The sequence below is a fragment of the Zingiber officinale genome, chromosome 6B (assembly GCF_018446385.1).
Source record: "Zingiber officinale cultivar Zhangliang chromosome 6B, Zo_v1.1, whole genome shotgun sequence".
Taxonomy (NCBI): Eukaryota; Viridiplantae; Streptophyta; class Magnoliopsida; order Zingiberales; family Zingiberaceae; genus Zingiber; species Zingiber officinale.
Genome location: NC_055996.1, coordinates 118037940 through 118065202, shown reverse-complemented (window position 1 = coordinate 118065202; position 27263 = coordinate 118037940). Strand labels below are relative to the sequence as shown.

The following is a 27263-nucleotide window of genomic DNA, read 5'->3' as shown; positions in this document are numbered from 1 at the left end:
AAAAAACTAAATAAAAATTAAATAAAATTGAAAACAAAAAATTACACGTAAAAGAGTTCAAATAACTTGTTATTAAGGAAGAGAGGTAGAAAGGACATTTCAAAGGGAGACAAAAGGGGGTGTGTGTCAGGGGAGGGGGGAGAAGCAATTTACTGTGAAAAAATTTCCCCTTTTTCCACTTTTTTATGTGCGATGAAGAGTCCATGTGGCGTTTGGGATTCGACGGTGGAGGTGAGACGCATTACCCGGAGAGACCTGGAGAGTCGGACTGTGCCTACAACATGACAACATGAGGACTGGAACATGTAGCTATGGGGAGATGTGCCGCTACAATCACCCCTGTGATTGTGCATTAGTAAGGGTTTTTGTTAGGAAAATTTAACTTTGGACCGCTTTCAGTATGGTCGAGTAGCCCTTTTGACAATGTTGCCAGCCCCGGCCCAGAGGCCGGGCCGTCCTGGGCGATTGCCCAGGGCCCTAAATTTGGGGGGCCCACAACATATTTTTAAATATTTATATAATATATATATGTATTAATTGTTTTAAGAATTAAGTTTTATAAATCTTTACTGTTGTACATGCTCTTCCACCGCCGCACAAGCTCAAGGGTCAAGTTCTTGGAGGGGCCCACAACTTTTAAATGATTATATATATATATATAAATTGTTTTAAGAATTAGGTTTTGTAAACCTTGCACTGTTATATGTTCTCTTTTGTATTACAAAGCTCAAGCTCTTTCAATTTCTACCGACGATCTCCTCTTTCATATTCTCTCTACTTCTCAGTTTTCTCTTGGATTTTTTGTTTGCTCTCCTTTCTATCGGAGACTCCGCGAGACCGCGATGACGTCACAGCGAGTGAGCGAGGCTGCGCCTTTGTCACTTCTCTACACGGCTGCACCTGCACCTCCAGCACACTGCACCTGAAGGTTTTAAGCTTACGGTGCGGAGGTTTGCGAGTTGCGGTGGTTGCGGGTTGTCATCTACTCATCTTTGCAATTTTATCTATTGAAAAAGAGATTTTAGAAAATCTTGAAATTAATAATATTATATAGATGATTTTACATCTAGAAAAGTTAGAAGAAGTCATTATAAATAATTTTTACTTTATGAAAAAAATTAAGGGTCTATTTTGATTGTTTCGCCCCGGACCTCCTGATTGTTAGGACCAGGGCTGAATGTTGTTGTTTAGTGTTTTCTTGCTCCAGTTAAACTGTTTAACTGCTTTGCCAATAAATGAATTGCCATAAAGTTGGTAGTTGGGTTACAAAATTCACCAAATCGCTTCTTGGATTTAGACACCCTGCAATTTTTTTTACAGTTGCTTACTAACATTGGTTGTTTCTGTTTCCATTTTAGTTAACTGGAGCAGACAGAACTGCAGCTGTGGAGGATCCTGAGTGAGTTGGTCAACTATACGTTGGTCAACCATGACACCCGGGGGCATGGTGGTCATGATTAAGCCTTCTAGTGATAGATCAGGCAGGGATCTAGAGTTTGAAATTTAACTACAGGCAGGGATCTAGAGTTTGAAATTTAACTACGACATATTATTGAGAAGTTTTCTTCTTAATATCTGCCGGTTAGATTTTTTTTTTGTTGTAGATGCACTGGATAAAGCTTACTAATTCATCAGTATACAATCTGGAATTTTTACTGAGGAGGATCTTTTGAGGTTGATGCAGGGTGAGAAAGAGTGTGCCTTATACATCAAGAGCAGGCAATGCAAGTTTGGTGCTACATGAAAATTCCATCACCCACAACCTGCTAGGCCATCTGTCACCTCACCCGCACCTACATCTTATCCAACTGTAGAGCAATTATCTGTTCCTTTTATTGGTGTGGTTAGCACTAACGGTCTAATTCAGATTTTGATAAATGATAAATTAAATTAAGTTTGGTTTGTCGTTATTTAACACTCTGACCGAGTGTGCAGGCGAAGTCCAGACAGGTCGACGGGCTGACCGGATGTCTGGCATGAAGTCCAAGCGGGTCGACGGGCTGACTGGACGCTTGACACGAAGTCCAAATGGTCGATGGGCTGACCAGACATTTGGCACGAAGTCCAAGCGAGTCGACGAGCTGACTGGACGCTTGGCACGAAGTCTAGCTAGGTCGACGGGCTGACCGGATAGCTGGCGAGAAGTCCAGACGGGTCGAAGGGCTGACCGGACTCCTGACAGGTGAGTAAAGGTAAGTCACTGGAAGGGAGTGATTGTGAGGACGCGTTCCCGGGAAGGGAATATTAGGCGTCGATCCGACTTAGATCCATTTCGGATATCTAAGTCGAGATCGTGACTAGATTCCGGTCTCAGAAAGACGGAATCTAAGTCATACTCTGAACTTATAAACTGTGCTAACACTTTGTTTTGCAGGATACATATTATATATTTGCCTCGGACTAACCTTGTCTTGCAGGAGAAGAAATTTCTGGAGAAAGGAGGTCCGGGTGCCCGGAAGGGATCCAGGCGCCTAGAGGCAAATATTATCCATTTCGCGGCGTAGACACGTGGAGTTCACTGGTTGGAGCTACCACGTCACACCAGGGCGCCTGGAAGGGATCCGAAGCGCCTCGAGCCTCATATAAAAGAAGGGGCAGGGGTGGAGTTTCAACAACAACGAAAATCTCTCAGACTGCTCTACTGTGCTCCTGCAACGCCGCAAGGCCACTCCGACAAAGCGCTTTCTTTAGTCTAATTCTTTTAATCTTGTCAGTATTTTCTTTCTGTCAATTCTTGTACTTAATTATTTTGTAATCATCATTCGAATTGATAGTGATTGTCCAACGAAAGTACTCAACGAGTACATGCCTTGGAATAAGAGTCGACACAGGCTCCGAATCAAGTAAAATTGGTTCTGTGTTAGCATTGTTCTTTACTTTTCCGCTGCGTTTACTCTTATCGACGAATTTGTATAATCAATATTCACCCCCTCTATCGAACGATCACGGTCCAACAAATGGTATCAGAGCAGGTACCGCTCTGATTTGGTGCAACCACCAATCAGACAAGGGGGTGATTTGTTTTTTTTTTAATTTCTTTTTATTTTCAGATTTCAGTTTTTCGTAAAGTTCCAAACTGGTATTATTACCTTTTTGGAAATCTCCTTTCTGTTGGATCGAGAAGCGCTAGAGGGGGGTGAATAGCGCTCGCGGCTATTTCGTTCGTTTCAGAATCCTAAAAGCAGTCGAGTAAATAAACGCAGCGGAATAAAAACAAACACACAAACACAAGGGATTTACTTCGTTCGGAGCCTGTAGCGACTCCTACTCGAAGGCCCGCGATCCCTGATCGCTTTCCGTGGACAACAACTATAAGCACGAAATTATTACAAGCTAAATACAATTTAAAGCAGTAATTAAAAATACCAACGACACTTAGGAAATATCAGATTTGGAGCTCCGGGTCGTCGGGAAATATTCGCAATACTTCTGGGTCGTCTCGTTGACAGCACGTTAAAGAAAGGTTGCTTAGAGGAAGTTCTGTCGAGTTGCTGGTCGAGTGCTGCTTTTATACAGTGCTCAAGGCGCCTTGAAATCCATCCAAGGCGCCTCCAGGAGGGCCAAGTCGCCCGCGTGGATCAAGCCTGAACTGGTCGTGACTTATCCCTTCAAGGCGCCTTCTGTGCTCTCCAAGGCGCCTTTATCCACCAGTCCATGGCGCCTTGAGCTTTCTTCAAGGCGCCTCCAAGCTTGCTTCGCAGCCAGCTCAACTTTGCATCCGAGGCTAAGTTGTGCTCCTTTGGTCCTGCAAAAAGTGTTAGTCCCAAACACATACCCTGCAAAACCAAGTTAGCACAAAACAACAATATAGATATGATAATAGAATATGATGACAGTCTCCGGACTGTCCGGGTCTAACTTCGGATTTCCAACCGGAAACCCTAGGTCGACCCGACGCCTACTGTTCCCTCTACGGGGAACGCGTCCTCACCTACTCCACTCAGGAGATTTACTTGTTGCCAGTTCGATCCTCCAGACCGACTGGACTTTTACTCGGTGCTCGATGCTTCCGGACTTTCTGCTGGACTTCCGCTTCCCGGCTGGTCCAGTCTTTCACCTGGTTCGCGACACCAGGACTTTCCATCTAGGGTTACCCCCCTAGGACTTTTGCCTGAAGCACTCGACCCACCAAGACTTTCCGCATAGGGTTACCACCCCCTATGACCTAAGGTTACCACCCCCTAGGGTTTTCACTTGCCTAACCACAGCTAGGACTTCTCCTGAAACACTTAAATAGACTTGTTAGATCACAACCTAACCTTAACTTTGAATCCTTTGCCATTATCAAAACTCAGGTTTAATCGTCGGATGCTTCCCGCATCAACAATCTCCTCATTTTTTATTATGGCAACTGAAATTCAAAGTTAAGTAAAACAAATGCATAAATATACTTATAGAGTGTAAGTGAACAAACTTAAGTACATAAAATCAAAATACAAGCATAACGTAAGCTGCCACTTAAACTTTGTGAAGCTCCTCCTTAATACAGGACTTTCTTTTACTTTTGAATTTTCCTACTCTCCCCCTTTGTCATTCATCAAAAATAAGCCAGTTTACAACTTGTTTTAAATATTTAGAAAAACAGATAAGGCTTTGAAAGATGCTTGTGTAACACTCAGCTTATAATTAAATTTTACTGTAAAAACTGTTAGCTAAGTGAGATAAAAACATATTTTTCACCTAAGTTTAAAAGGCTAATATATGGGTGACTGCTTTTGAAACTTAGTTGTTTTTTGAAAAATACTTAGCTAAATTTTAAAGAATTTTTGGAGTCAAAAAACTTGAAGTCTCTTTTTACTTAGCAATGAGTTAAATTTTGCAAGGATATGCTTTTTAATACTTTAGCTAAGTAAAGAATGAATCTGAGAGGTAACTGAGAGAAATATTTTAGCAAAAATTTATAAAGATAGATTTCAAGGTTGGCTAAGTTTGAGAAAGTTAGAAAGTTGCTATATGAATCATTTAGCTAAGCCTTTTGCAAATATTGAATTTTGAAAATGTAGCTTCAGTTTAAAAAGGTACTTAGCTTAATTTTAAAAAAACTTAATTTTGAAAAAATAGGAGTAAGAACTTATTAAGTGAATTTTTAGGACAAAGAGGGAGTGACTAAATATTTAATTTAGGTTATTTATTCAAATTTAGTTGGTCCTTAAGTCTAAGCATGAGTCAAGTTAAATAAATGTTAAGTTATTCAAATTGTTTTGATCAGGTATCAGAGCCCTAAAGTACAAGCATGCTCAATCTTAAAATCTCCATTTCCTTCACCAACTGTCTAACCTTTAGCTACTTGCTGATTGCTTAGAGGGCAGCAGCTTTCACTTGGTTAGTCAAGTTAAGTCAATAGATCCAGTTAGATTTGATTAGTGCTGGAGGACTTGATTTGATTAATGTTGACTAGGTATTTAACGCCCAGACTCATAATGATGCACAGATATAAGCATACTGGAGTCCAGGCTGTACCCTATGCATCTCACGTCGTTCTATGCTTTTCAAACACAAGCAAGGTAAGCCTAGGTGTTTGTGAGATGCTCTGGCTGAAGTCTAGGAGAGCAAGATTTCTAGGGTTAAGCCTAAACTAAGTCCAAATTTTGAAAATCTAGTAAAACTGGAATTTTAAAAATAATATTTTCCTAGAGTTTTTAAAACATGAGATGAGCAGATTTAACATGCAGAAAAAGTGGAGATTTGATTTGAAAATCAATGTCTACTCTACCCAGCACATACCTATTTGTCTTCTTAGTGTACTGAACTCAAGTTCAGGTAAGGGTTTTGTAAAAATGTCAGCTAGGTTTGATTTGGACTCAACATAGTTGAGTGCAATTTCACCTTTAGCTACATGATCCCTTACAAAGTGGTGTTTTACCTCTATGTGTTTAGTCCTAGAGTGGTGAATTAGATTTTTTTTGTTAGATTAATTGAGCTTATATTATCAATTAAGATTTTTGTATTTTTGTATTCTAATTGATAATCTTTTAAGGTATGCATCATCCACAAAAGTTAAGGCCTTTTTCAATTTAAATACATGATTAGGATAGTCTAAGTCCTCAAATCCTGGGGGTTGGTTTACATAGACCTTTTCCTTAATGAACCTATTTAGGAACACGGATTTTACATCCATTTGGTATACCTAAACCCTTTATATGCTGCATAGGCTAACAACATCCTAATGGATTCGAGTCTAGCTACTGGTGCATAGGTTTCGTCATAGTCTAAACCCTCAACTTGACTAAATCCTTTGGCCACTAGTCTAGCCTTATTTCTAATTATTTCACCCTGATCATCCAACTTATTTCTAAATACCCATTTGATATCTATTATTGATTTATTTAAGGGTTTAGGTACAAGTTGCCAGACTTGGTTTCTATCAAATTGGGCTGACTCTTCCTGCATAGCAATGGTCCAGTCTGGGTCAGGTAGGGCTTCTTTTATAGTCTTAGGTTCAATTTTAGAAATAAGGGCAATCTGACTAAGATTTCTATAAGAGGATCTAGTTCTGACTCCTAGGTTTGGATCACCCAAAATTTGGTCAGGTGGGTGAAAAGTACTTACTCTAGTTGATCTTATGTTTTGGTCAGAAATTGGTTTCTCTGGTTTATTAGTGTTAAGTTGAATTTCATCGTCTTCAATAATTCTTGGATTAATGTCAACATTTTCATTTAAATTAGGTAGATTATTTTCTTCATCAAATATTATATTAGTTGTTTCTTCAACTTTTAGGGTATTTTGGTTATAGACTCTATAGGCCCTACTGGTTGTGGAGTACCCTAAAAAGATTCCTTGATTTGATTTGGGTGTAAATTTTCCTAAGTAATCTTTAGTATTTAAAATATGAACTTTACATCCAAAAACTTTTAAATAGTTTAGGTTGGGAATTTTATTATAATACATTTCATAAGGAGTTTTATTGTGAAGTTTGTTAATTAGAATTCTATTTTGAATATAATTTACTGTATTTATGGCTTCGGCCCAAAATTGATGATTTAAGTTATATTCATTTAGCATGGTTCTAGCGGCTTCTTGTAGGGTTCTATTTTTACGTTCCACTAGACCGTTTTGTTGGGGGGTTCTAGGACATGAAAATTCATGTTGGTATCCATTGATTTTACAAAATTGGGTAAACATATGATTTACAAATCCCCCCCCCCCCCCAATGATCACTTCTTATTCTTTTAATTTTAGTATCTTTTTCATTTTCTGTTAACTTGCAAAAATTACTAAATTCTTCAAAAGTTTCATCTTTTGTTTTTAGAAATTTTACCCAGGTGAACCTAGAGTGGTCATCAATTATAACTAAGCAATACTGGTTCTTGCTTAGTGACTTAGCTCCATGTGAATCAAATAGGTCAAGGTGAAGGAGCTCAAGTAAAGAGTTAGTTCTTTCTAGATTAGTTGATTTGTGGGTTGACTTGGTTTGTTTTCCTTGTTGACAAGCATTACAGATTGAATTTTCAATAAATTTTAATTTAGGCAAACCTTTAACTAGACCATTTTGACTCATTTTTGAAATGAGTCTAGTGTGAGTGTAACCCAATCTTCTGTGTCACAACTCAATTTCCTCTTCTTGTGTTAGAAAATATTTTATTGAGGAAGTGGGTAGATCAATTGAGTACATATTATTTTTCCTAAGCCCCTTAAGTGTGATTTCAGGGTTTTCAATATTTTTAACTAAACAACTAGATTTGTCAAAGGTAACTAGGTATCCACTATCACACAATTAACTTATACTTAGAAGATTAAAATTAAAGTTTTCAACTAATAGAACTTTTTGAATAATAAAATCAAAACTAAGTTCAATGTTACCTCTTCCAATTACCTTAAGTTTGTCGTCGTTGCCGAATGCAACAGACCCTAAATTCTTTAGTTTGAGCTTTGTGAACTTTAATTTATCTCCAGTCATGTGTCTGGAGCATTCACTATCTAACATCCATTGATTCAATTCTTTATGTTCCTACACATAAATTTTTGAATTGGATTCTATTTGATGAAAATGAAGTGAAGTGATTAAGTTTGAGTTTGTATTGGTTGAAACATAAGTTTAACTTTAGGTTAATTGAATTCTCGAAAAATAATTTTAATTTGAAAAGTAATTTGTTAATTAATTTTGATAAATAATTAAGTTTGATTAATTTTGAAAATAATTAAGTTTGAATAATTTTGGAAATAATTAAGTTGGATTAATTTTGAAAATAATTAAGTTTGATTAATTTTAATTACGAGTTTAATTTTGAATTAATTTTAATTACGAGTTTAATTTAAGGGTTTTGTTTAACTTTGTGTTAGATTTAGGTTTATTTTTGGGTTTAACAAGCAGACATTCTTTGGATAAACTTCTGGGCTATGGTGAGTCACAAGGACATCATTAAAGTAACCATGCCTTCGATGTTTTCCAAATAGTCCTACCCATTGAACTTAATACAAAACCTTGGTCTAACTGGTTAGGATCCATAAAGGGTAGCTTTGGTCAGTTCCACTTAGCCAAATGCACCAGGTCGAAGTCATATCTTCCTAGACATGCGATGACTAAGTTTCCCCAACGTACTATCATCCAATGCTTCACCAGTACCGTGGGTCAAGTTAAACCTAGCTCTTTTTATTCTAACCCTATTTACCCTGCCGGGTAGGTAAAGTTTGGTTACCCTGTCAGATAGATTAAATTGGAGGTGCCAGTTATTCTGGATCCTCCTTCTATTTTGATTTAAGTTGAATTTTACTTTTAATTTTAAGTTAATTACGAATTGAGTTTCGAATTTTGAGTTTTTTTATTTCGAATTTTTAATTTTTAATTTAATTTCGAATTTTTAATTTTTTAATTTAATTTTGAATTTTAAATTTTTTATTTAATTTCGAATTTTGAATTTTTAATTTAATTTCGAATTTTGAATTTTGCATTTTTTAATTTAATTTCAAATTTTTTATTTTTTATTTAATTTTGAATTTTGAATTTTTTAAATTTAATTTCAAATTTTTAATTTTTTAATTTAATTTCGAATTTTGGATTTTTTAATTTAATTTTGAATTTTTAATTTATTTTTGATTTTTGATTTTTTAATTTAATTTTGAATTTTTAATTTAATTTCAAATTTTTTAATATCATCTTTCTTTTTGCTCCCCTTGGATCATAGCCTCGATATGGTCTGTCGAGGTAGTGTATTTGATCCTTCGGGATCCAATATTGACCAAGTCCAACTTGATTAATCAATTTGGACTTGGGGACCCATGCTTGGACTATTTTTCTATTTGCTCTTTGTACAAGAGATAAATAAGATTTATATTTCTTCTTTGGTTTAAATCCTAGACTAGTTCTATTGTAAACGGCTCTTTGTGTCCCAAGAATTAGGTCAAGATTCTTGGAACCTAAAGAAAACCGTTCTAGTGTTTTCTCCAGATCCTTGACTTGAGTTTTCAGGCTGGAATTCTCTTCTTCAAGTTTTTGGACTTGAGTTGAGTTTTCAGTCTGAATTGGTTCAGTCACAGATTCGGAGTTAGTCACTTCTTTAAGGACTTCTACTTCCTTTAGAAGTGACTTGACTCTTAGGTTTGATTTAGCTAATTTTCGTAACAAATAATTAACTAAATTATTGAGTCGAGAGATACTTACAAAGGGATCGGGCCCTTCGGAAACGGATACGGATCCGTGGCTTCACTCGGACTCGACCTCCGACTTGCTCTCACTCTCGGACAGGTTGATCTGGTCCTGGGCCATCAGCGCAAGTAAACTCGTCTGATCGAGTTCATCCTCGTCGTCTTCTGAGGAAGATTCATCCCATGTCGCCTTCAAGGCCTTCTTCCTTCTCTGCTTCTTCGCTTCCTTTTGGTTAAGGCAGTTGGCCTTGATATGCCCCTTCTGGTTGCATCCGTAGCAGATCACCTCAAATTTTACCTTAGAATTCGGTTGGGCCTCCTTGGATTGGACTACCTTCTTTAGGTCCCTCTTGTTGAAGCCTTTCTTCTTCTTGTAGAGTCTTTTCACAAGGTTCATGAGTTCGTGGATCAAGCCTGAACTGGTCGTGACTTATCCCTTCAAGGCGCCTTCTGTGCTCTCCAAGGCGCCTTCATCCACCAGTCCAAGGTGCCTCCAAGCTTGCTTCGCAGCCAGCTCAGCTTTGCATCCGAGGCTAAGTTGTGCTCCTTTGGTCCTGCAAAAAGTATTAGTCCCAAACACATACCCTGCAAAACCAAGTTAGCACAAAACAACAATATAGATATGATAATAAAATATGATGATAGTCTCCGGACTGTCCGGGTCTGACTTCAGATTTCCAACCGGAAACCCTAGGTCGACCCGACGCCTACTGTTCCCTCTACGGGGAACGCGTCCTCACCTACTCCACTCAGGAGATTTACCTGTTGCCAGTTCGATCCTCCAGACCGACTGGACTTTTGCTCGGTGCTCGATGCTTCCGGACTTTCTGCTGGACTTCCGCTTCCCGGCTGGTCCAGTCTTTCACCTGGTTCGCGACACCAGGACTTTCCACCTAGGGTTACCCCCCCAAGGACTTTTGCCTGAAGCACTCGACTCACCAAGACTTTCCGCATAGGGTTACCACCCCCTAGGGTTTTCACTTGCCTAACCACAGCTAGGACTTCTCCTGAAACACTTAAACAGACTTGTTAGATCACAACCTAACCTTAACTTTGAATCCTTTGTCATTATCAAAACTCAGGTTTAATCATCGGATGCTTCCCGCATCAACACTTTCGTCGTAATTAAATCTAAATTGGTGCAACATCAATTTAGTTATTTTTTTTAAATTTTTCCCGCACTACTAATCCAAGACCAAGTCTTGGAACCTCTGTTCTTTATTTTTTTTTTGGCAGATTAAAATGTCACAGATCGAGGGCTTCAGCACAGTGCGACCTCCCCTTTTCAATGGGGATGATTTCCTGTACTGGAAGAAGCGGATGAAAGTATATCTCAAGACAGATTTCGACCAGTGGCTGAGCGTCACAAAAGCCTACACACCACCAGTTGACAGCTCCGGGGATTTACTGGATCCTGAAAAATGGACATCAGACCTGAAGAAGAAGGCATCAACAGAGAACAAGGCTATCAACACTTTACAGTGTGGATTAACAAGAGAAGACCTGAACCGGGTCGGACCACATCAAAACGCTAAAGAGCTGTGGGACAAATTGATCGAGCTACACGAATGAACCAGCGACACTAAGGTAACAAAAAGGGACTTAAAATATTTAATATAAAAATGCAGGAAGGAGAAACAGCGAGTCAGCTGCACACGAGGATCAAGGATATCCTCAACGGGCTCCACGCAATAGGCCACCAAATGGACAACAGAGACCTTATCAGGTATGCGTTAAACGCATTTCCACGTAATAGTTTGTGGGCATCCATAGTGGATGCCTACAAAATTTCTAAGAATTTAACTAAGCTTAAATTAGATGAACTGTTTTGTGAATTGGAATTACATGAGCAGACTAACATTGGGGCCGAGAAAGGTATTGCCTTATATGTAGGTTCCTCCAAGAAGAACACGGCTGAACCTGAAGAAAACTCTGACCAGAGCTCTGAAGATGAAGAACACCTGGTGAACCTGGTAAGGAAGATGTTCACCAGGAGGAAGAGAAGCTTCAGCAAGAAAGATATACAAAAGATCAATTCGCCAGCCGATTCGAGGAACGTGACATGCTTCGGTTGCAACAAAAAAGGACACTACAAAAATGAGTGCCTAAGACTGAAAATCGACAAACCGAAGCCGACCAAAAAGAAGGCCCTCAAAGCGACGTGGGATGACTCCTCAGACGAATCAGAAGCAGAAGATTAGAAGCACCAGAGCCACCTCGCGCTGATGGCCCGCGAAGCAGAGTCGGAAGACGAATCGGAAGACGGGTCCGAACCCGAATCGAGCCACGAGTCCGTACTCGTTTCCGAAGATTTCGAAGAGGTATTTCTAACCTTAAACCGAAAGTTTTTTAAAATTATTTCTTGCTTAAATAATAAGTTAGTTAAATTAGAAAATGAAAACAAATTGCTCCTCGAGGAAAATCAAATTCTCAAGGTACAAGTTGTAAATAATAAACCAACTTAAGATCTAACACTTGAGGAGGAGAATTCATCATTAAAATTATAAATTAATAATTTAAAAAATATGTTAGAAAAATGTACTACTAGATCAAAAAATTTAGACTTAATCCTAAATAATCAAAAATCATGTTATAATAAAACCGGACTCGGATATAAGTCGAACTCAAATAAAACTTTTAAATCATTAATAACTCAATACAAACCAACGAATAAAGCCTGAGTTCCGAAAGCGTGTCTAACCACACAAATAGGACATAACCAATATTATATCCCTAAAGATAAAATATATTACGTAAAGTCAAATAAACCAAATCAAAAACCAAAATACAAACCTAAACCAAAAAATCTAAAATCTAAATATAGTAGAACTCAACAAAATTTAAACTATCACCAAGTAAAATATAATTATAAAAGAAATAGACATAAACCTAGAACTAAAATTTAAATTAATGGCCATTAATTCAGGGGAGGCTCCAGAATAGCTGGCACCTCCAAAACTAACCTACCCGGCAGGGTAACCCTAACCAACCTACCCGACAGGGTAATTAGGACTAGTTAAAAAGAGTTCAAGTTTAACTGGAAAAATAGTACTGGTGAAGTTTTGGATGATAGTACGTTAGGGAAGCTTAGTCCATGCATGTCTAGGAAGATATGGCTTCGACCTGATGCATTTGGCTAAGTGGAACTGACCGAAGCTACCCATTATGGATCCTAACCAGTTAGACCAAGGTTTTGTACTAAGTTAGGACTCTTTGGAAAACCTCGAATGCATGTTACTCTAATAATGTCCAAGTGACTCACCATAGCCCAGAAGTTTATCTAGAGAATAGGCTATTTGTTGAACCCAAAGCTAAACCTGAATCTAACCCAAGTTAAAAATAAACCCTAAAATTGAACCCAATTCATCTCACAAAATCATAGGATTCCTTGATTGAAAACATAGATCGGGTGAGATGACTAAAGACTTAAATAAAATTTAAATTTAAATTTAAATTAAAATTAAAATTAAAATTAAATTAAGTTTTTTTAAACTCAATCATTCTTTAACTTAAAAATTATTTTAAAAATTAAACTTAATTTTTTTTTAACTTAAAAGTTATTTTAAAAATTAAACTTAAATTTTTTAAAAATTAAACTTAAATTTTTTAAAAATTAAACTTAAATTTTCTTAAAATTTTATTTTAAAATTAAACTTAATTTTTTTTTAACTTAAAAATGTATTTTTAAAATTAAACTTAAATTTTTTTTTAAAAAAAAATCTATTTTAAAAATTAAACTTAATTTATTTTAACTTATTTAACTTACTTTCATCAAATCTAAAGAATGACTACTTACACTAACCCCAATTCCTATCTATTTTAGGAAACTAAATGGATTTTGGACAGTGGTTGCTCCAAACATGTGACTGGAGATCACACAAAATTCACTCAACTCACCTACAAAAGCCTAGGAACAGTTGCCTTTGGAAACAACGTCAAACTCAAGGTAATTGGTATAGGTAATATCGAACTAAAAATTGACTTTATTATTACAAATGTTTTACTTGTGGAAAATTTCAAGTATAATCTTTTAAGTATCAGTCAATTGTGTGATACTAGGTATAAGGTTAGGTTTTTATCTACAGAATGCTTAATCAAACATTTAGACAACCCTAACATAAGCCTAAAAGGGTTTAGAAAAGACAACATCTATGCAATTAACTTAATCACTTCTTCAATTAAGTGTTACTTAGCACAAAAAGAAGAAACTTGGTTATGGCATAGAAGAATGTCACACACGAATTTTAGAAATATAAGCAGACTAAATGGATTAGTTAGAGGTTTATCAAAATTACCTAACTTAGATTCAACCATATGTAATGTTTGTCAACAAGGTAAACAAACAAAATCTACCCACAAACCAACTAATCAATCACAAACCAACTCAACATTAGAACTTTTACACTTAGATCTATTTGACTCCCATGGAGTCAAATCAATAAATAGAAGTCTATACTGTCTAGTAATAATAGATGACTATTCTAGGTTCACTTGGGTAAAATTCTTAAAAAATAAAGATGAAACCTTTAAAATATTTACAAATTTCTGTAAACAAATTGAGAATGAAAAAGATATCAAAATTAAAAGACTTAGAAGCGACAATGGGGGAGAATTTAAAAATCACAATTTTAGTAAATTTTGTCTTGAAAACGGATATCATCACGAATTTTCGTGTCCAAAAACCCCCCAACAAAATGGAATAGTAGAAAGAAAAAATAGAACCTTACTTGAAGCTTCTAGAACGATGCTAAATGAATATAATCTACCTAAATACTTTTTGGCAGAAGCTGTTAGTACAGCCTGCTATATACAAAATAGAACAACACTAAATAAAACGCACAACAAAACCCCTTTTGAAATTTACTACAACAAACAACCCAATATAAAATATTTTAGAGTATTTGGATGCCCAGTCTTCATCCTAAACACAAGAGAACACTTAGGAAAATTCACTTCAAAAGTAAAAAATGGAATTTTTGTAGGTTACTCCCTAAATAGTAGGGGCTACAAAGTTTACAATAAGGTTACTTTAAGGATTAAAGAGACTACCAATGTGAAATTTGAAGAATCCAATGAAAACCTAGAACAAACTCAACTACAACCAATTGAATTTATACAAGAAAATAACTTTGAAGAAACCAACCAACCCCTAAATCATGAAGAAGAAGATCAACCTCAAGAGAATCAACATCCTAGAACTACAAGAGTCAACCATAATCATCCAACTGATCAAATAATTGGTGACCCAGACCTAAGGGTTCAAATTAGGTCATCCTTTAGAAATCTAAGCCAAATATCATTAATCTCAAAAATTGAACTCAAAACCATAGCTGAATCCCTACTTGACCTAGATTGGGTCATAGCTATGTAAGAAGAGCTAGCTCAATTTGAGCGTAATGAAGTTTGGGACTTAGTACTAGAACTGTCAGACGGGTCAACCCATGGTGGGGCGAGTCGGCCCGTGGCGGGCCAACCATTTGGCGGGGCGGGGCGGGTCGTCAACTTGGCGGGTTGGGAAATTTCCAACCCAATCCAATCCAAGGCGGGTCGCGGGTTTGGCGGGCCAACCCGCGGGCCTATCAAATGTTTTTAAAAAATTTAAAAAAAATAGTTCATATCTTCAATGTTTTACTTCGAAAATATTTTATCAATCAAATGTATTCATAAACAAGTATTTTAAATATAAATGGACATAAACAAGTACTTATGTTGGGTCAAAAGTACTATTTTTATTTTAAAATTATAACAAAGAAAGATAATAAACTGGCATAAAATTGTGCAATGGAGAGGAATAGTAATTAGGACTCCTGGTTGTGCGTCGAGCAGTTTAGATCAGTGGTACCCTGGTTGTGCGTGTGTAAACGAATCAAATAAGAAGGTCATCTACTTTTAAGAAGACCATCTAGTTTGGGTACACACACCAAGCTCTTCATTGTGCATAATGTATATTTCAGATTTATCCCATAAACGAATCAAATAAGAAGGTCATCTACTTTTAAGATTAATCGACTTTGTGTGCATATATATTTCTGTAACTTTTGTTTATCACACTCAACTCACAAGTATGGGCTTTTCCTAATTAGTATTCCTCTCAACGAAGAAGATAATGAAATGTTACAATTTAACCCTGGTACTCTCACAGTTGCAGCATTGACTATTGATATAAACTGCTTCCATATGTTTCTCAACCGCGGGCCAACCCAAGCCCATCGCGGGCCGACCCGCGCGAGTCGTGGGTCGGCCCGCGGCGGACTTGGGTTGATAAAATTCCAACCCAACCCGCTTAAATTGTTTGGCGGGGCAGGCCAACCCGACGGGCCTAACCCAAATTGACGGCTCTACTTAGTACCACCACCCAAAAACAAGAAAGTAATAGAAACAAAATGGGCATTTAGAAACAAACTAAGTGAAACTTGGGAAATTACTAGAAATAAAGCCAGACTAGTTGTTAAAGGGTTTAGTCAAGTAGAAGGACTTGACTATGATGAGACTTATGCACCAGTAGCCAGATTAGAGTCCATTAGAATGTTACTTAGCTATGTAGTCCGCAAAGGGTTCAGATTATATCAGATGGACGTTAAATCTGCATTCCTAAATGGACTAATAAAAGAAAAAGTATACGTAGGACAACCACCCAGGTTTGAGAATCTAGAACACCCAGACTATGTCTACAAATTAAAAAAGGCTTTATATGGACTTAAACAGGCACCTAGGGCATGGTATGTGATCCGGCGATTAGAACAGGGGACCCCCATTTTGAGGGGTCAATGCCACGCTGGAGTCAAAAGACCAAGGGGCCGACCGGAGAAGGAGGGGACGACCTCCCGACCAGCCCCGGCCGACCGACCGGTGAATAGCTGAAGGCAAAAGGCGCCCCGACAGAAGTCGGGGTTTCGACGCTCAATGAAACAGTAACAAGAGGCCCAGCGGAAGGCCTAAGAGAAGGTGACATACTGCTAACAGTCCCTACATAATACCCTACCGAAAATATCCCCAGCATATCGATACCAATGGCAGGCCGGATGGAATGTGAGTGTCGTCCGACCGGCGCGTAAGATGAGGGCTGGCCGGACGGACTCCCCGTCCAGGCGGCCTGCCGGACGCCCCGGCCTATGGTCGGTAGAGAAGGACAAGAACATCTTATAACAACTGTCAAGCCCTATGTCTAGGTCATACTCCAAGTCTGACAACGAGGTGTTCTGTTGTTCCATCGAGGACATACTGGGACTGCAGCAGTATGGCGTCAGGTAAGCTTTCTGATAGATATATACCGAGGTATGCGCTGCGGACATGTATGCGCCTCGGTGGACATGCAGGAGCTCTTTCACCACTCTATATAAAGAGCGTCATGCTTCGCCGGAGGTACGCGTTCAACACCTTTGGAGCCACTCTTTTTGCTGCTTGCTTGCCTGACTTGAGCGTCGGAGGGTCGCCGCCGGGAACCCCTTCCCGACCCGACTTCTGTGCAGGTTCGCCGGAGGTTCGTGCAACCAGTCGAAGTTCCACGTCAGCAGCCGGGGAGCGCCACGTGCCCAGTGTCCGTTGATTCAGCATTCGGACAGGATCAATTTAGCGCCGTCTGTGGGAACGCTCCTGCATCCGAACGGAAACAATGGACGAGGTTGGACGACAACACACGGTGACGCTATCCGGATGATCATCTGGGTAAATTCGACAACACTGCTACCCTTCACCAATATACGGATGGGGTGAAGTGTCGGGTTTTCCTTACCACCCTCTCTGGGTCGGCTCAACGGTGGTTTCGGAGACTGCCGGACGGGTCCATCACAAGCTTCAAGGACTTCCGAACGGCCTTCCTCCATCATTTTACAAGCAGTCGGCGCTATCAGAAGACGAGTGTCAGCTTGTTCGCCATCAAGCAAGAGCCAAGAGAGCCGCTCAGAGCTTATATCCAGCGGTTCAACAACGTGGCCATGGATATCCCTACGGTCACCTCAGAGACAATGATAAACGCCTTCACACAAGGCCTTGTGGACGGGGACTTCTTCCGCTACTCGTTCGGAAGCCGCCCCGAGACTATGATCATATGCTGCATCGGGCCAACGAATACATCAACGTGGAGGAAGCCCAAGCCGCCCGGAAAAAAGAAACTCCAACCGAGCGGGCACCTACTACCGAGCGGAAGCCGCACATCGCTCATCAGCCTCCGAGAGGACCGAGGGCCGAAGCAGTCCGCTCCCCCAATGTTAGGTCCCATATCCAAGAAGTAGCAGTCGATCGACCCAAGCCAAAAAAGAAGTGGACCCCCATGTTCTGCTCCATCCACCGGACGGATACGCACAACACAAGGGATTGTCGAAGTCTTCCCTTAATTACTCATCCCATTCCCCGAAGTGGTGGTCGACGATCGCCCTCATTCGATAGGCGACAGAGAAATCATGAAGCCGATCAGACGCAAGCTGACAGACGAAAACCACAGAGGCCCGATCGGCATCGCTCTCCGAGGTGGGAGAATCACCGAATGTCCAGAGAACGATCCCGACCGTCCGCTTGGGAAGAAGAAAATAGAAGTAATACTTCCCGAGGCGAGATCGATATTATTGCTGGCGGGCCGACCGGAGGCGACTCTAACCGAGCGAGGAAGGCGAGCGTCCGACAGCTCCAGATCCATGCGGTCGGCTGCAGTCAGGAAAGGGCGAGCGAACCCGAGATAAGCTTCGGGCCCAGAGACTTGGAAGGAGTCGAAGTGCCGCATGACGACGCTCTCCTCATCAAAGCGGTAATAGCAAATTATACTATCCACCGCGTTTTTATTGGCACAGGGAGCTCGGTCAATATCATATTCAAAAAAGCCTTCGACCAACTACAAATTGATCAAGCCGAGCTGCTGACCATGACGACCCCCCTCTACGGGTTTACGGGGAATGAAGTCCAGCCGGTCGGACAGATCCGACTGGCTATCTCGTTGGGAGAAGAACCGCTCAGGAGGACGCGGACAGCAAACTTCGTGGTGGTCGACGCTCCCTCCTCATACAACGTCATTGTGGGACGATCGGCGCTCAGCGAGTTCCGCGCGGCCGTCTCCACCTTCTACCAGAAGATCAAGTTCCCTGTCGAAGACAGAGTGGGAGAAGTATGGGGAGATCAACTAGCAACTCGGCGATGCTACATCGAGATGGTCCGAGCAGAAGCAAATGCCGCTCGGAAGTCGCCACGGATCGAGGTGAACGCTATAACTGAAAAGCCTCCCTCTTTAGTTTATGAAGAAAAAGAGGAAGTGCAAATTCACCCGACCCGATCGGAGGCCACAACGTTCGTTGCGGCCGATCTGGAGGAAAGCCGGAAATAGGAAGTGATCAAGTGCCTCCAGAGAAATTGTGATGTCTTCGTCTGGTCAACGCATGAGCTGCCCGGAATTTCGCCGAGCATAGCGCAGCACGAGCTACATGTCCGACCGGACGCTCGGCCTGTGAAGCAGAGAAAAAAGGATTTCAGCGCCGAGCAAAATGCCATCATCCGGGCGGAGGTGGAGAAGCTTCTGGAAGCCGGCCATATACGTGAGGTGCAGTTCCCAAGCTGGCTGGCTAACATAGTATTAGTCTCCAAGCTGAGCAACAAGTGGAGAGTATGTATAGATTTTCGGGATCTCAACAAAGCTTGCCCGAAAGACTTTTATCCTCTGCCCCGGATAGATCAGCTGGTGGACTCTACGGCCGGCTGCGAATCAATATGCATGCTCGACGCTTACCAAGGCTATCATCAAGTGCCGCTCGCCCGTGAAGATCAAGAAAAAGTCAGCTTCGTGACGGCTGACGGTACCTATTGCTATAATGTGATGCCGTTCGGATTGAAGAATGCGGGGGCCACATATCAACGCTTGATGAATAAAGTATTCAGAGAGCAGATCGGGCGAAATCTGGAAGTGTATGTGGACGACATTCTCATCAAGTCCGTCCGAGCGGCCGACCTCTTGGAAGACATGAAGGAGACTTTCCGAACACTGAGGAGGTATGACGTTAAACTAAATCCCCAGAAGTGTCTATTCGGAGCAAAAGGAGGATGCTTCTTAGGTTACATAGTGACCGAGCGGGGTATTGAAGCAAAAGAGATGATCGACTGGGGCCTGGGGGTTGCCGAAGAGTTGAGGGGCAAGGTCGCCGGAGAAGAAAGCTAACAGAGGGGTGTTGGAGGAGGCTGAAGCAATAAGGCGGCGGAAAAGGAGCCGCGGGCTTTATATCGCCGCCCGGGAGAAATCTCCACCGTCCGATCCAGGTCGTGAAGAACGAGGTCATCATCCAGCCGTTCATTTCAAACGACGGCTGTCCCGTCGGAAGTGACGTCGCCGCCATACGCTGACAAGCGCATGATCGCCACGTGGCAGCAGGATACTGGTCGCATTTAATGAGCGCCCCTTACCGTGTGCAGCACACGTGATGGGTAGTGGGGGAGAGAATTGGGCATGGATTCCAAGAGAATACAAGGCACGAATAAGATACCGCCGAACGGATGAGCATCCCTAAGCCTGGCCGAGCAGACTAATGTAGTGGTCATTACTCGGTCAGATCGGCAGTCCAGTCAGTCGAACTTCGCCTCCTTCGACTAGACTTGAGGGGGAGGCAAGTGATCCGGCGGTTAGAACAGGGGACCCCCATTTTGAGGGGTCAATGCCACGCTGGAGTCAAAAGACCAAGGGGCCGACCGGAGAAGGAGGGGCCGACCTCCCGACCAGCCCCGGCCGGCCGACCGGTGAATAGCTGAAGGCAAAAGGCGCCCCGACAGAAGTCGAGGTTCCGACGCTCAATGAAACAGTAACTGTAGGATCGAAAAGAATTTAGATATCTCCACAATAGCATGATATTGTCCACTTTGGGCCTACACCCTCATGGCTTTACTCTTGGGCTCTCCCCAAAAGGCCTCATGCCAATGGAGATATCTTTTTCTCTTATAAACCCATGATCTTTCCCATGTGTTTCCAATATGGGACTATGTTTGCAACCTTGCAACCCTAACAATCCCCCCCCCCTCAAACAAAGGACCATGGGCTTCCCACGTCCGATCCTTGACCCACCAGGTCTTCCTGCCCCTCGGTCTACCCGACCTACTAGGACTTCCTGCCCCTCGGTCTACCCGACCTACTAGGACCTCCTTGCCTAGCCGCAACTAGGACTTCCTGCCCCTCGGTCCACCCGACCTACTAGGACTTCCTGCCTGGTGTCTGGTCCTCTTGATCCGAACATAGGAGCCCCCATTTTTTTTGTTCGAGGTCAATATTGTACTCACATGGTTCAATCATACCATAGCTCTTGTGCACAGTCGACGGTTAAACCTTCTGGCAGTCCGGGCTCTGATACCAATTGTAGGATCGAAAAGAATTTAGATATCTCCACAATAGCATGATATTGTCCACTTTGGGCCTACACCCTCATGGCTTTACTCTTGGGCTCTCCCCAAAAGGCCTCATGCCAATGGAGATATCTTTTTCTCTTATAAACCCATGATCTTTCCCATGTGTTTCCAATATGGGACTATGTTTGCAACCTTGCAACCCCAACAGTAACAAGAGGCCGAGCGTAAGGCCTAAGAGAAGGTGACATACTGCTAACAGTCCCTACATAGTACCCTACCGAAAATATCCCCAGCATATCGATACCAATGGCAGGCTGGACGGAATGTGAGTGTAGTCCGGCCGGCGCGTAAGATGAGGGCTGGCCGGACGGACTCCCCGTCCAGCCGGCCTGCCGGACGCCCCGGCCTGTGGTCGGTAGAGAAGGACAAGAACATCTTACGACAGCTGTCAAGCCCTATGTCTAGGCCATACTCCAAGTCTGACAACGAGGTGTTCTGTTATCCCATCGAGGACATACTGGGACTGCAACAGTATGGCGTCAGGTAAGCTTTCTGACAGATATATACCGAGGTATGGGCTGCGGACATGTATGCGCCTCGGTGGATGTGCAGGAGCTCTTTCACCACTCTATATAAAGAGCCTCATGCTTCTCCGGAGGTACGCGTTCAACACATTTGGAGCCACTCTTTTTGCTGCTTGCTTGTCTGACTTGAGCGTCGGAGGGTCGCCGCCGGGAACCCCTTCCCGGCCCGACTTCTGTGCAGGTTCGCCGGAGGTTCGTGCAACCAGTCGAAGATCCACGTTAGCAGCCGGGGAGCGCCACGTGCCCAGTGTCCGTTGATTCAGCATTCGGACAGGATCAGTATGAAAGACTAACTTCTTACCTAATCTCTAAAGGGTTCAACCAAGGTCAAATTGACCCTACTTTATTTGTCAAGTTAATAAAAGCAGATATTTTTATAGCTCAAATCTACGTAGATGATATAATCTTTGGCTCAACAAATTCAGAATTTTTAGATGAATTTACAAGTCTAATGGAACACGAGTTTAAAATGAGTCTTGTAGGTAAATTAACCTACTTTTTAGGACTACAAATCAAATAAATGAATGAAGGAAATTACATCTTTCAACAAAAATACACTAAGGAATTACTTAAGAGATTTGGAATGGAAAATACTAAAGAGATAAAAACACCTATGGCAGTGAACACAATCTTAGATGATGACCTCAATGGAAAATCAGTTGATTTAAAATACTATAGAAGTGTCATAGGTAGCCTACTATACTTAACTGCAAGTCGACCAGATATTTTATTTGCAGTTAGTATGTGTGCTAGATACCAAACCTGTACTAAAGAATCACATTTGACTCAGGTCAAAAGAATCTTTAGATACCTTAAAGGAACAACAAATGTAGGAATTTGGTATCCCAGAACCAGTAACTTTGAATTGTTAGGATATTCTGACTTTGATTATGCCGACTACAAATTAGACCGCAAAAGCACAAGTGGTGGGTGTCAATTACTGAGTCCATCACTTGTCAGCTGGTTCAGTAGAAAGCAACACTGTGTTGCTCTATCCACAACCGAGTCAGAATATATAGCTATAGGAGAGTGCGTTGCACAATTATTATGAATGATGCACACCCTAAAAGATTTTAACTTAAACCTTACAAATGTAAAAGTTTTAATTGATAATATTAGTTCAATTAACCTAACAAAAAATCCAGTGCATCATTCCCGAACTAAACACATTGAAATTAGGCATCACTTTATCAGGGATCATGTTACTAAAAGTGACATTGAACTCAAATACATTGAGTCCAAGTCAAATTTAGCAGACATATTCACAAAACCACTCCGTGAAAGTGAATTTAGCAATTTACGTAGAAAATTAGGGATGTGTTTAATAGACTAGAATTTTTCAATATTCAAAAATTGTTTTAAAAAATGATTGTTTTAAATCCTAGGTTAAAATTATTTTTCAAAACTTTCCTATTTGTAGGATTTCAAAAAGATCTTTTAGCTTTAGACTAGGTCAGTCCCTTAGAAATCATGTTCCCCTAGGACTAGTATTTGAGCATCTCACCAACACCCTAGTTTTACCTTGCTTGTGATTGACGAACATAGAAAGGGGTGAGATGTATAGGCCAGTTGCCTGGACTTAAGATGCTTATGTCAGTGCACCGATATAAGTCTAGGTGTTAAATACCAAACATATATTGATCAAGTTAAGTTATTCAGTTTAGTAAAACACTAACTGATTACACTACACTTTAACTTGACTAACCAAGTGAAAGCTGCTATCTTCTGATAGTCAGTAAGTACCTAATTTGTTAGACAGCTATTTTAAATATCAGGTTTAGGGGAGGATTAAATCAACTTATTTTCACACTTAGCACCAAAATTATTTTCTCTTTGAATACCTAATACATCCATTTTTGAAAACTAGCTTTTAAATTGGATTTTATAAACTAAGTTTTTAAAAACTGAATCTTTTGCAAACTTAGTCTTAATTGGTTTTTAAAAAGTAGATTTTTCAAACTTAATTTTGAAATTTTGGTTTTAAAAACTCATTGTTTCAAAGTTGAAACTTATTTTGAAAATTTAACCTTGATTTTAAAATTTTTGTTTTTGAAAACTCAGGTTTGAAAAGCATTTCAAAGTTGAAACTTATTTTGAAAAATCTACACCTTGATCTTGAAACTTTGATTTTGAAAACTCATGTTTGTAAAGCGTTCCAAGTTGAAACTTATTTTGAAAATTTAATTTCTTGAAATTTGGAACTTAAAAACTTATGTTTGAAAATTAGACTATCTAAACTTAACTTCCCTAAAATTATACTTGAAAATTAACTTTTCAAATTTCTGATTGAAAAATTCTTTCTACGTTTGCAAATTTATTTTGAAAATTAATTTTGCAAAAATTATCTCAAAATGCCCTAACTCATTACTAAGTTATTTTGCTACAATTAGCTACTTTTCAAAAACTTAGTTATGTTACAAAAGTTAAGTTACTATATAGTGAAATTTAAAAACTCCCCCAAGTTAGCTTGATATCTTTCTTACAACTTTTGTTGTGCTTGAGTCATGTATTGGTTACTTGCCTTATGTCCTTGTTTGATGAATGCCAAAGGGGGAGGGATAGATGGTTAAGTTAGAGCAAACAAAAAGTCAAATTTAAAAACTAACTTAAACCTTAAAAATCATGCTAGTTTTGTTACTCGCATATTTTTCACTAACTTAACCAGGTTGTTATTCCATCAAAAAGGGGGAGATTGTTGGTGCGGTTAGCACTAATGGTTTAACTCAGGTTTTGATGAATGACAAATTAGGTTAAGTTAGGTTTGTCGTTATCTAACACTCTGACCGAGTGTGCAAGCGAAGTCCAGACAGGTCGACGGGCTGACCGGATGTCTGGCACGAAGTCCAAGCGGGTCGCGGGCTGACTGAACGCTTGGCACGAAGTCCAAATGGGTCGACGGGCTGATCGGATATTTGGCACGAAGTCTAAGCGGGTCGACGGGCTGACCAGACGCTTAGCACGAAGTCCAGCTAGGTCGACGGGCTGACCGAATAGCTGGCGAGAAGTCCAGACGGGTCGAAGGGCTGACCGGACGTCTGGCAGGTGAGTAAAGGTAAGTCACTGGAAGGGAGTGACTGTGAGGACGCGTTCCCGGGAAGGGAACATTAGGCGTCGATCCGACTTAGATCCATTTTGGATATCTAAGTCGAGATCGTGACTAGATTCCAGTCTCGAAAAGACGGAATCTAAGTCATACTCTGAACTTAGAAACTGTGCTAACACTTTGTTTTGCAAGATACATATTATATATTTGCCTCGAACTAACCTTGTCTTGCAGGAGAAGGAATTTCTAGAGAAAGGAGGTCCGGGCGCCCGGAGGCAAATATTATCCATTTCGCAGCGTAGACACGTGGAGCTCGCTGGTTGGACCTACCACGTCACACCAAGGCACCCAGAAGGGATCCGGGGCGCCCCGAGCCTCATATAAAAGAAGGGGTAGGGGTGGAGCTTCAACAACAACGAAAATCTCTCAGACTGCTCTACTGTGCTCCTGTAACGCCGCGAGGCCACTCCGACAAAGCGCTCTCTTCAGTCTAATTCTTTTAATCTTGTTAGTATTTTCTTTCTGTCAATTTTTGTACTTAATTCTTTTGTAATCATCATTCAAATTGATAGTGATTGCCCAACGAAAGTATTCAACGAGTACGGGTCTTGGAGTAGGAGTCGACACAGGCTCCGAACCAAGTAAAATTGGTTCTGTGTTAGCATTGTTCTTTACTTTTCCGCTGTGCTTACTCTTATCGACGAATTTTTATAATCGATATTCACCCCCCCTCCTCTATTGAACGATCACGGTCCAACACCTTCTCCTCGTCAATACCCAACCTATGTTGGTTGGGAAGTTGGTAGTCCTTAAGTACCACATGGATCATATATGCCAGTGGCTTATCCTCGTATGCTATATTCTGAAGTTGTTCCAGTTCAAGGATGGAACCCTTATGTGGTTTGTAGAAGTTTTGGTGTTTAAAGTCATAATTATCTGGGGACAAATATCTTCTTCCATGGCATTTATGCAACCCCGGCACCAGTGGGTCCTGTATCATCATCATCTTCTGGCCAACAATCAGTTCGAGCAGGACAGATGTATGGATCACCAAGCCAATTATCTTCTACACAACCATCTTTGCTTGGATCTCAAATATCTACTTTATCAGTTGCTGGATCTTCAAGCACTGGCCTGAGGGGAAACAGGTTTCCTGTGAGACTTGGACAACCTGAGTGTCAATTCTACATGAGGGATTTGTGTTTCAAAGTCTAAAACATGATGCATTTCATAGCATGTTTATCCAACCTTTATTTTTTTTATAGGTTATGTCAGCTGAGTGAATATTAATAACCTTTAAGGTCAGAACTTTGAAAATGTACATCACCTGAATTGCAATTTAATAGATTTCAGGATCCTGATTATGTCAAAAATCTAGGGTACCAGAATCTTGAGTACTTGAATTGTTCATCTTTTGTTTGTGAAGGAAAAAAAAAACATAGGACAGCTGCCCTCATTTGTGAGTCTGATACATATGCTAGTTTCTAGTCTCCACTTTGCTGCTCTTTAGTTGCTTAATAAATGAGAAAACTATGGAATGTGGTCTATGATAGATTCCATGTTGGGTTGGTTGTTTACAATGCAACGCCAAACTCGAACTCAAAAGTTACACGGAGAGTTGGGATAAATTTGATGCAGCGAGAGGGACAATTCTTACACAGAAATAAATGAACCCAAATAGAGAAAGAAACATACAAATAGGAATCCTGTTAGACAAAAAAGCTGGTTTGGAAGAGGGGGATTGATGTCCTTTTAAAGACTCAAAAGAGTACTCATTTGATATAGTCTTCATTTGCCGATTCATAAAATTCATCATTATCAAGATCAAAAGTAGTTGGAGAAGTATATACAATGAACTAATATGACTGGGCATGAACTTATCAACATTTTCACTGAGTTTTCTGTGACTGTTATGTGCTACTCTTCCATGTCAGCTAACCATTTTGTGTTGATGCGTTCCATAATCCAACGCCCTTGTGCATCCTTGACAATCACACTTAAGGAGTAATGCTTTTGATTTGAGTTGAAAACCTTGTTGTATATACAATGTTTATAGAACAATGGTTCTGAGTATATTTAATCCCAAGCAATTTTTTTTTGCCTTCATTCCCTTCCAAGATGATTTGGACTCTTAACAACAAAATAGATCTTGTTCTCTCCTTCATGGATGAATTTTAGATATGCTTGTGGTATCCTATTTGTATGGTTTGGATTTGATTGAATTACTTAGTTTATGAGTTCCATAGATGTAGTATCCAAACTTAGTATCATATTCCCTGATATCATGCAAGAGGTAATGGAGCTTATGTAAAATTTAGAATCATATGTTGGGTATAAGCAGGATTGTAGGATTGCATGTCACAGAAAGTAGTAACTGAGCCATTTCTGAGGATTAACTTCATTTCTCATTTCAAATTTTGGCAGGGAGCTCAAGCTTGTGCTCTCTAATGCAGTGTGGCTCGTGTAAATTTGGACTGACATGCAAAATTCAATCACCCGATTCCAACTATGAGCTACAATTCATCCATGCCTTCTCTCTCTGATATGCCTCTTGTCCCTTCGGATACTCCGCTGCAGCGTACACCCCTTCAGCCAGAGAGCTGCAGCCTAAATTTGTTGCTAAGCAAGAGAAACTCTCTTCAAGAATGGCATCTGAGAACTAAACCAGCTGCACTCTCATTTTTGCATTATCATTGTTCTCACAAACATCACCAAACTTATTTTGCAATAAGCTAGGACCGATGCTG

The 27263-nt window shown here is 40.4% G+C and overlaps 1 pseudogene; it reads left to right on the top strand.

The window, feature by feature from the left end:
• The first annotated feature begins 842 nt into the window (after nucleotides 1-842).
• Nucleotides 843-25731, top strand: LOC121991451 (annotated as a pseudogene).
• The last annotated feature ends 1532 nt before the right edge of the window (nucleotides 25732-27263 follow it).